At 41.7% G+C, this 10,429-nt stretch overlaps 1 protein-coding gene across 2 annotated transcripts in view; it reads left to right on the top strand.

Moving 5' to 3' along the window:
* The window catches only part of MAF (MAF bZIP transcription factor), a 499,195-nt gene that overhangs the window by 55,789 nt on the left and 432,977 nt on the right, over nt 1–10,429 (top strand). Inside the window, exon 3 of one of the 2 annotated variants that reach the window (XM_069085873.1) lies at nt 796–1,911. The exons of the other annotated variant lie outside the window; for it this stretch is intronic. The gene's annotated coding sequence lies outside the window, so the exon portion shown is untranslated. Of the gene's footprint in view, nt 1–795; nt 1,912–10,429 lie in introns of those variants that run through there. 2 annotated transcript variants of the gene reach the window in all.

Genomic DNA, 10,429 nt, shown 5'->3' with positions numbered 1-10,429 from the left:
TCTTTCTTTCTTTCTTTCTTTCTTTCTTTCTTTCTTTCTTTCTTTCTCTCACATATGTCTCTCTCTTTCCTTTTTTCTCTCTCCCTACCCAAGACTGTGTTTAACTTGCTGTGTGACCTTAGGAAAATCACTTGACTTTTCTGAACCTGCTTCCTCATTTGGGGAAGGGGACTGGATGATATGGAAGATCCCCTTCCAAATTTTGGTGATTTGTGATAGGATAAAGGAAGAAGCATTGGACTGGGTGTCAGAAGACCTTGGTATACGGCCTTCAGTCCATCTTCTCCTGTTTCTGGACCTCTGCTTTCTCAAATGAGGTCATTGGATCAAATGGTTTCTAAGGTTATTTCTAATTCTAAAGTCCTGTGATGCCAAAACTGAGGCCTGGAAAGTCTAGGTGATTTGCCCACAGCTAATCCAGAGCCGAGTCCAGCCAGACCCAACCCAGGTGTCTCTCCTGACTTCAGTGCTAACATGGTTTCTACTGCCTTACACTGTGGGAGTAAGGCCTGCCCATGTGAGCATATGGGGCTGAATGCCCAGACAAGTCCTGCCTGACCTGTGTAAACCAGGCCTTTTGGAACTGATACTGTTTGCCCAACTTCCCAGGATCCTCTCCAACCTCACCCAGAATTGTAGCTTCAAGTCCTAGCTCCCCATCCCACCCCTCACCCCATGAGGCTCTGTTTCCTGCTAGCCTCCTCCCTTCATGGAGAGGCGACAGACCTCCCTCCCTCCCTCTTCCCCCCACCCTCAAATTCTGATATTTGCCATTGTCCATTTTTTTTCCTACAGAAACTGAAACTTCAGGAAATTACCTTGGCTGAGAATTCTTCGGTAACTTCCCCAGCAGCCCAGCATCAATATATCTGGCACTCCCTCATCCGCTGACTGTCTTATTTATGCAATTGAATTGAAAATTAAAAAAAAAATTCCCATCTCGCTGGCTGAAATCTGTCAAAAGGAGGATCAGCTGAAAGAGGGATTGTGTATGTATGAGGACTGTAGGGAAAACAAAGAGGGAGAGAGATATGCTTGTGGCTGAGAGACAGGCGCAGGACAGACCAGCTGGAGGGAAGACATTAGCAAACCCACCAGGATGGGAGGTAGGGAGGGGGGACTCTGTTAGCTATTGTACTAAATCATTGTCATAGGGTGAGACCAATTCCCAGGCCCCCCCCCCATCCTCTGCCCCTTATCTGTGCTATTTCTGAAAATGAACAGTGGAGTTAAATATTCAGTTCTACAAAATCACTTGACCACTTGTGCAGGTCCATGACATGGGGCTATTTTTAATGACCCAACAACTCCCCCCCAAACCATTTATTCATTCATACATTCATTTGTTTATTCATCCATTCATCCTGTCACTGAGCAAATGGTAGGTTTTTTAAGTGTTTACTGTGTAACAATAACATTGAGCCCCAAGCTCAGTGCTGGGGAAGATAAATTCAAATGGGACCTGGTCCTTGCCCTCATGGAGTTTGCAATCTAATAAGGGGTTGATTCATCAAAGCTAATTATGATGACTTTATTATATATTTAAAAGGAATAGCAAGTTGTACATAATAGATTTGCAGTTTTATGTATAATCATCTTTTTATTATACTATGTTATGGAAATGCTTGTTTTATTCCAAAAATTAATAAAAAAAAAAGTTTGGATGCAAAAAAACAAAGTAACAATAATTATAATTAATAATGATACCTGATAACTGTAGGAAGAAGGTGGTTTTTTTTAAGTGCTTTGTGGGGCTGGGGAGAAAGTTGGGGAGACAGCGTAAACAACTATGGATCAGAGAAGTCATGTGAAGGAGATGAGATTTTTGAATTGCACTTCAAAGGATGGGTAGTAATAACTAACATTTTTGTACCTACTTAAAGTTTGAAAAATACTTCATATATTAGCTTATTAGAGCCTCAAACAACCCTATGAATTAGGTACCTTAGGAACTTACTGTCTGCATTATACAGATAAAGAAGCTAGGGCTCACAGATTTTAAGGGACCTGTCCATGGTCACACAGCTTGAGAACCTAGTCAAGACTCAAACCTAGACTCTCCAATTGCCAAGTCCAGCCCCCTATAGGTAGCTAGAGTTCATCTAGTCTAGTACCTGAGCTTTACCCAAATGATGCCCACTGAGTGGTTAAAACCTTCATCTGTTTTCATATCAAATTTCTTAGCCCTCCCACAGACAGGAAGGTATTCCTCCTGGTATTTCCACATCCGTCTTAGATGTTAGATGAAGCCACAGACCTTAAGACGTTTCTCCCCTGTAGGCAGTGTCACTGATGAACAAGTTACCATCCCCTAAAACTCACATATCTTGAACCCGGCTTGTTGGTGACCTCATTGATCCAGAACAACCCTTGGGACTCAGAGGAAGCCAGAAAGCCCTCTTGGTGTCCAGAGGACATCTCGCACAGTCCAGGTACTGCCCCTACACTTTAATCATAGGAGAGACCCTCACTCAGAGCCTCCTTGTTTTTACTTTACACATAATTCTGACAAGTTTCGTTATATTGTCCTCCAACTTTCAACAGATTTGGGCCAGCTAATTAGGCAGGTGCACACTGACAATAGCTAGAAATAGCAGCCAACAACTTAACCATGAGGGAGGAAATTATGAAAACTATAAAAACAGACATAGACACTAAGAAAAAAAAAGCCATTTGTTGTCAAAGCAAATAACTTCTCTGAACATGGTCATTTCTAGAAGCAATATTATGCTAAAAGAAAGAAGGAATTGGATATTTTAAAAGCACCTACTATGCGCCGAGCATAGTGTTAAATACTTTACAAATATTGTCTTTTTTTTTCCCTTTTTTGGAGGGGGAAGGTAGGGTACCTGGGGTTAAGTGACTTGCCCGAGATCACACAGCTAGTTTTTGTGTTAAGTGTTTGAGGTCAAATTTGAACTCAGATCTTCCTGACTCCAGGGTCAGTGCTCTATTCACTGAGCCATCTAACCACCCCAAAATTATCACCTTTGAGCTTCACAACAAGGCTGCAAGGAAGATGCTACTATTATCTCCATTTTACAGGTGAAGAAATTGAGGCAGACAGAAGTTAAGGGACTTGCTTAGGATGATACAGCTAGTGTCTGAGACTGGATTTGAACTCAGATCTTCCTGATTCCAAACCCAAAGCTCTCTCTATGCTCTGTCACCTAGTTACAGCTAGACACAATATTGATGCCCATAATGATGACTCTGAGTCATCAAGAAAATATGTTTAATTTATCCTATTTAATAAGGCAGGAAAGTATGAAGCATATTTTGGAAAAATTTCTATCCAAAATGGTTAATATAGTAAACACTCAGCTGTCCAAAATATTCAGCTACCTAAGATTCCTCCTCACCTGAGGGTCTCCAGGGAAGTTGGGGGTCTTACTATGGTCTACATAAGTATACCCCCTAATATCAGCTATAAATTGGTCCATCAACAGATAGTTTTGAAGTGTCTGTTTTGTCTAAAACAAGTAGAAGACCTAAAATAGGAAGAAACCTTGACCATAGGGAGCTCATTCACAGTCTAAGAAACAAGAAACAAAACAACTCATGAAAGACAAGATGGTGTCTTAGACAGAGTACCAGTATTAACATTCATGGTATCATAGATACAGAGCTAGGAGGGACCCCAGAAGCCATTTAGTCAACTCCTTTATTTTGCAGGTAAAGAAACCGAAGGTCAGGGGATTCCATGATTTAACTCAGGCTAGACAAGTAGTAAGTTTTAGAGGCAAGACTCGAACCCAGATCCTCAGGCTTCAGAGTTCATGTGCTTTACATAGATGAGGAAGCTAAGGACAAGAGAGGTTAATTGACTTGCCCAGGGTCACTCAGCTAGTATGTATCTGAGCCAGGTCTTCTTTACTTTACCAGTTCGCAGGGTCCCACCACTCCTCTCTGAGTTCAGAGACCCAGATTTAGAAACTCCTATCACTTACTGTTTATGTGATGCTGACAAATAATATTACTTCTCTAAGGCTTCATTTTCTCTTCTGAAGCTGGGGATAATAATAGTACTTACCCTACTATGTGGAGGAGTATGCGTCATCAACTTTACTTCATTTTATTTGGGGGGTCTGTGATTTCATTGGTAAAGGGAATTCTCTACTGAGTAAATCCCTCTACCAATGCTAATTGGATATTTTGCCTGGAGGACTAAGGAGGTAAGTGACTTACCCAGAAATCAGAATTGGATCCTGACCCAGGTCAGTAACTCAATCAGTCAATAAGCATTCATTAGGCACCTACTGTGTGCTGGGCATTGTACTAAGAACTGAGGATACAAAAACATAGCAAAAACTGTCCCTTCCTCCAGTGAATTCACAATCTAATGGAGGAACTCATCATCTAATAAAGATCTATTGATAATTTATTATGTTATATATTATTTGATTTATTCCATGTGTGTATATAATATAATAAAGGTTTATTATATAAAGCCTGGCCAGGTTCTTAGAGATTAAATAATCCTTTCTTCGTAAAGATGGGACACCTGAAACCCAAAGGGAGGGAAGTGACTCACCAAAGTTCACAGAGTGGGTTAATGGCAGAGCCGAGACCAGATTCACAGGATCACAGAATTTTAAAGTTGAGAGGGATTTCAGTGGCCATCTGGTCCAAGCCATGCCTGGAAAAAAAAATCCCCTTGACAAAATCCCCAGCAAGTGGTCATCCAGCCTTGGCTCAAAGACCTCCAGGAGTCCTGCCTTCCAGACCAGGGCTTCCTTCCCGACACCTGGCTGGGAGCTGGGAGCTGGGAGCAGAAACAATGCCAGCTTCTCAGATTGGGCTCACTCCAGTGCCACGAGCCTGCTAACCCTTGGCAAAGCAGCAGATTGTATTCCAGAGACAATATGCTGAGGCATCTTTTTAACAAAGGTGCTTTCTGGGCAAAAGCTGACTCCAAACTGTCTGCCTGAGTTTAAAAAAAAAATGCCCGTGCCACTGTAATAAAAATGGTTCAGGGGTCCAGAAGAACCAGGGGTGGGGCAAGAACTTGGAGTGTCCTCAGGACCTATCTAGCAGGAGATCAGAAGGCCTGAGGAGCCACCTCTTTCTCTCTTTCTCTCTATCTCTCTGTCTCTGTCCCTCTGTCTCTGTCTTTCTGTCTCTCTCTGTTTCTCTCTCTGTCTCTCCTCTCTCTCCCCTCTCTCTCTGTCTCTGTCTCTCCTCTCTCTCTGTCTCTCTGTGTGTCTCTCTGTCTCCATCTCTGTCTCTATCTGTGTGTGTGTGTGTGTCTGTCTGTCTGTCTGTCTCTCTTCATTCTTCTCTCTGTCTCTGTCTAGGTCTCTTTCTCTCTGTGTGTCTCTGTCTGTCTGTCTCACTCTCTCCAGTACATTGAAAGCAGAGCAAACCACAGGGACCTCCTGGGGGCCAGAGACCAGGCTAAAAATTCAGTGAGCGTAATATTATTAAGAATACATGTTTTATTATTATTAATATATTGTTATATATGTGCTAACGATATATATGTTCAGTCATATCTGATTCTTTATGATCCCATTTGGGGTTTTCTTGGGAAAGATACTGGAGTGGTTGGCCATTTCCTTCTCCAGCTCATTTTACAGATGAGGAAACTGAGGCAAGCAGGGTTAAGTGACTTACCCAGGGTCACTCAGCTAGGACGTGTCTGATGCCAGGTTTGAACTCATGATGATGAGTCTTCCTGACTGTAGGGCTGGTATTTTATCTACTGCATCACCTGGCTGCCCATAGAATAAATAGAAATAAAATTATTATTATTAAAATATATATTAATAACAACAATAATAACTACTATTCATATTTGTCTTTGACCTTAAGTACTTAATTAGGTTTGTTTAGGGTTTTTTTTTTTTTTGACAGGACCTGTGATTTCATTGATGAAGGGAGCTCCCATCAAGGAAATTTCCTCTTTAGTCAACAAGAATTTTTTCACTACTTGCTATATGCCAGGCACTAAGCTAAGTTCTAGGGATACAAAGAAAGAGAAAAACGAGGTCTCTGTTCTCAGATAATGTTCCTCCAACAGGGAAACACTATACAAAAAAGAATGGATACATACAGAGTAGCTCTACCAATATAGGTTGACCCTGACTTGGCAATTTATTATCTAAGAGAGTTGCTTAGGGTACTAAAAAAGAAAGGATTTGACCAGAGGCACACAGCCAGTATGTGTAGTCAGGATTTGAACGTGGGTCATAGAGATTTAATTAGGTTAGGGGAGGGAAAAATGCTTGAGTCCTGCCATGGGGAGTTCCATCTCGGTACAGCAACAGGGGTGGGCCTGGCAGAGTTCTCAAATGACCTCTGGTTTTATGGTAGGGGTGGAGGGATATGATCCAGTAATATAGAATGTCTGCTAGGAAGGGACGACCTCGGAAGTCCTGCAGAAGCTGAGCCTAGAGGGGACAAGAGGTGTGCTCCAAGGTTACCCAGCTAGTGAGAGTCAGAGCCTGGATTCATACCCAGCTCTCCTTACTCTCAGTTCATGCACTAGCAGCCTGCCATCCCAGGCAGGATCCAGTGGGATCAGCACCCCTACTTTGATTAGCTGCTGGGAGGGCATCAGAATGCATCAGTCAGAATGAGCATGACTTGGGAGCCTGTGCAAAAATGGATAGGGACAGAGGGGAGCAACCGGCCCCCAGCACAGTACTGCCACTATTGTGCTACAGCTAGAAATGGCTGTTGATTTAGGGTGGGAGGCAAGGTGTGTGGCTATGTTGGAAACCCTCAACAGTCAGCAGCAGAATGGTGGAACAGAGTTTATTGCCTACTGTACCCAGAAGGGAAAGAAAACCTTCTCCCCTGAATTCCTTAAAGGGTGCTGATGCCTCAACCTAATGGACAAGGCAAGTGCCAGGTGGAGATTTTACCCTGTCATAGGGTTCAGGTCTAGGATGGACTTCAGATACCATTTAATCCAGCTGTCTCATTTTGCAGAAAGAGGCACTGAATCGTAGGGAGAGAAAGAGACTATCACGAGGTTAGTTTTACAGATAGTGATCAACAGAACTGGGAGGGAAATCCAGATTATAGAATCATAGGTTTGGAGTCAGAAGGGGTCTTGGAGATGACCTAGTCTGACCCTTTCATTCTATTTTATTTTTAAAATGAAATTAATTTTTTTTCAATCTTGCCATTTTACAGATGAGAAAATGAAGGTCCAGAGAAACATACAAGTAGTAAGAAACAATAAAACCCAAGGGTTTATTTATTTATCTGAGGGGTTTATTTGGTCCTATTATACTATACCAGTTCCTCAAGCCTGAATCTAGGACTGATTTTGCCACCTTTTAAAACTTGATTTCATGAGACTGCTGGCTGTGGTCACTGTAGTCACATAGCTCCCACCTCTGTGGGCTGCTGTGGTCATCCCATTCAGAGTCCAGCTGTTGAAGGTCTGAGGAGCAGATGAGGAGCCATAAACAGTGACTCATGAACATTCCAAAGGGCAAGAGATAACAGGTACTCTGAAGCCCACAGACATCAGTCAATAGCCCCATGGGAAGGAAGTAGAGGGTAGTGTGAACCCAGCATTGGATTTAGAGTCAAAAGATCTGGGTCCCAACCTCTTATTACTTGCTAGACACTTGCGGCAGCCTGGTCCTCAGATGACAGGCACACAGCACGGTCCATCCCTGGGTTGTGTCTCGGGGTTTTTCAGCTTGCTAGCATCTGCCAATAACTGTGCTCTGCTGGCTGGCCTTTGAGAACACAGGGTTTTCTCCATGCCAGAAGAAAGGTACTGGAGGAAGCCTTTGGTAGTGATCTGCTTTATTATGACACTGAAATGGGAAGAAATAAACCTGTTATGATTCATCTCAATGCATGTGGCCCAGGAAGGCATTTTCAAAAAGGAAAAGATCACATTGGTTGGACCTTGACATGTCCCCAGTTGAACTCTGGGAATCCAGGGGCTTTGGGGCTGTGATGTAGACCAGCAGTTCTCAAAGTCTGGGGCTCTTTCAGTGGCCCTTTCAAGGAGTTCATGAGATCAAAACAACTTTAATAATATATTTAGATATTTTCATTTCTAATACTGTAAATATTGATAGATAGAACCCACATAGGCAAAAACTCTTTGGGATCCTCAATAATTTTTAAGTGTAAAGGTTTCCTGAGACCAAAAAAAGTGTGAATGACCATAGTAGATGGAGAAGAGCCAAGATGCTTTTGGTCATTGCAAATAACTTGCTCTAAGACAGCAAATTTCTTCAGTGCTTCCCACTAAGTGGACAGGACTTATAGCTGGATTTTCAAAGATCACAAAACAAAAGGTGCCAGATTAGGACAAGCAAAAAGTGAGGAAGCGGACCATTGAGTCCATATGAGAGGCTCCTCCAACTGACCATAGCCACTGAAGTCCAATCCAATGCAATAAGGCTTTATTAAATACCTATTGTATGCAAGGCAATGGTTCTTGGACCTAAACTGGTCTTTATTGGCTATGCCCAGGGAGGAATTCAGACTAGAATCTACTTCAGGCCATCTTTTCTGAAAGTGCAGAAGTCTATAAAATTCATCATGATTTTGAGCCAGGAGGACCATTAGAAATCAGGGCCTTTGAACTAAATGGCCTTTAGGGCCCCTTTAGCTCCAGATCTATGGTCTTCAACAAGGTCCCTAGCTTGGAGGCAGCTACATGATCCAGTGAGTAGAACACTGGGCCTAGAATCAGAAAGATCTCAGTGTGAATCTGACCTCAGACACTTAACAGCTATGTGACTCTGGGAAAGTCTCTTAACCTGTTTGCCTCAGTTTCCTCATTTATAAAATGAGGCTATTAATAATATTTAACTCCCAGTTTTCTTGTGAGGACCAAACGAGACAATATATGTGAAGCACTTAGCATAACACCTGACACACAGGAAGTCCTACATAAATGTCAAATAATAATATTATTATTAGGTGAGACCCCTTCCTGTAAGCCCCACTATTTTCCATTTGCCTTTTTTTTTTTTGGTCAAAACCTAGTAGGTAGAAGTGGCTATGGGAAGGATGTGTATTAGAATACTGGATTTGTGAAAGACAAAACCCTTTTACTTATAATAATAATAACAATAATAATAACTAGAATTTGTGTCATTATTTAAGTTTTATGAAGTGCTTTACAAATATTATTTCATTTTATCCTCACAACAGTCCTGGGAGTTAGGTGCTATTATTATTTCCATTTCATAAATAAGAAAACTAAAGCAGACAGAGGTTTAAGTGACTTGTCCAAGGTTACACAGCTAGTAAGTGTCTGAGGCAGGATTTGAACCCAGGTCTTCTCGACAATTCTGGGGCTTGACAACTGACATGGTACTTTTCTCACAACATCCCTGTGAAATAAAAAATACATTCATTATGATACCCAGTTTATAGAGAAGGAAACTGAGGCTCCAAGGGGGAGAAATGATTTGCCCAGGTTCATGCAATTAGTGATTTGAACCTAAGTTTTCTGTCTCTTAATCTAATTTGCTTTACATTGTACCATACTGCCTCTCCAAGGGGCTTATGAATCCTCCATCCTCATCCTACACTGGCATGTGGGTAAATTGTTATGTAATCCCACTTTGTGGTCTGTTTGAGTGGATTCTGATTGCATTAAAGAGGACTACCTGGAGCTAAAAGAAAGTCATCATCGATCAGGACCGTTTATGAATAAAGACTCTAAACATCCAGCTTTAGAAATATAGATGATATTTAGAAATAGATCCGAAAAGACTTATGTAATGGGTTTTAATCAAATCTTGAAGAAGAATTGGCCAATAAATCACATCTTGGGAAGAAATTGACCAATAAATCACATCTCGAAATGAATGTGACGGATAAATCGTGTCCCAAAGAGAAAACAACCACTCGATCAAATTCATGATACGTTTGTGAAAACGACTGGTCCCTGTTTCCCATGACTTTCTGTTTTTGCAGAACCAATATGGTAAGCAAAGGTTTAGAAAGAGAGTGTGAGTATGTGAATGGAGGTGGTGGAAGATAGGTTGGTATACACACAAAGAGGAAGAAACTTGCTAGTTAGCCAACAGGCTAACTGATTAAGCACATTCTCTGTGCCAGGCACTGGGGAAAAGGTTGGGGACTCATAGAGATTAAAACCACCATCCTTGTCCTCATAATCTAAGAGGGACACAGCATGCAGAAAGTTATACGTATGAGATATATACAGTGTAAGCAGAAGATCATTTTTAGATGAAAGGCATGAGCAGTAGCAGTTAGTCAATAAACATTTATTAAACACCTGTGCCAAGCGCTATGCTAAACTCTGAGAACACAAAGAATGGCAAAAGACAATCCCTGCCCTTTAGGAGCTTACAATCTAATACAAACAACTATGTATGCACAAGCTATAGAGCAGGAAACTGAGAGCCGGAATATAAATTTTAGTGACTTGCTAAAGGGTGTGTGTGTGTGTGTGTGTGTGTGTGTGTGTGTG

This window comes from Petaurus breviceps, unplaced genomic scaffold (genome assembly GCF_028583685.1).
Source record: "Petaurus breviceps papuanus isolate PSGF00001 unplaced genomic scaffold, PetGlider_PUasm1.0 176, whole genome shotgun sequence".
Taxonomy (NCBI): Eukaryota; Metazoa; Chordata; class Mammalia; order Diprotodontia; family Petauridae; genus Petaurus; species Petaurus breviceps.
This window is presented reverse-complemented; position numbering and strand designations above follow the sequence as displayed.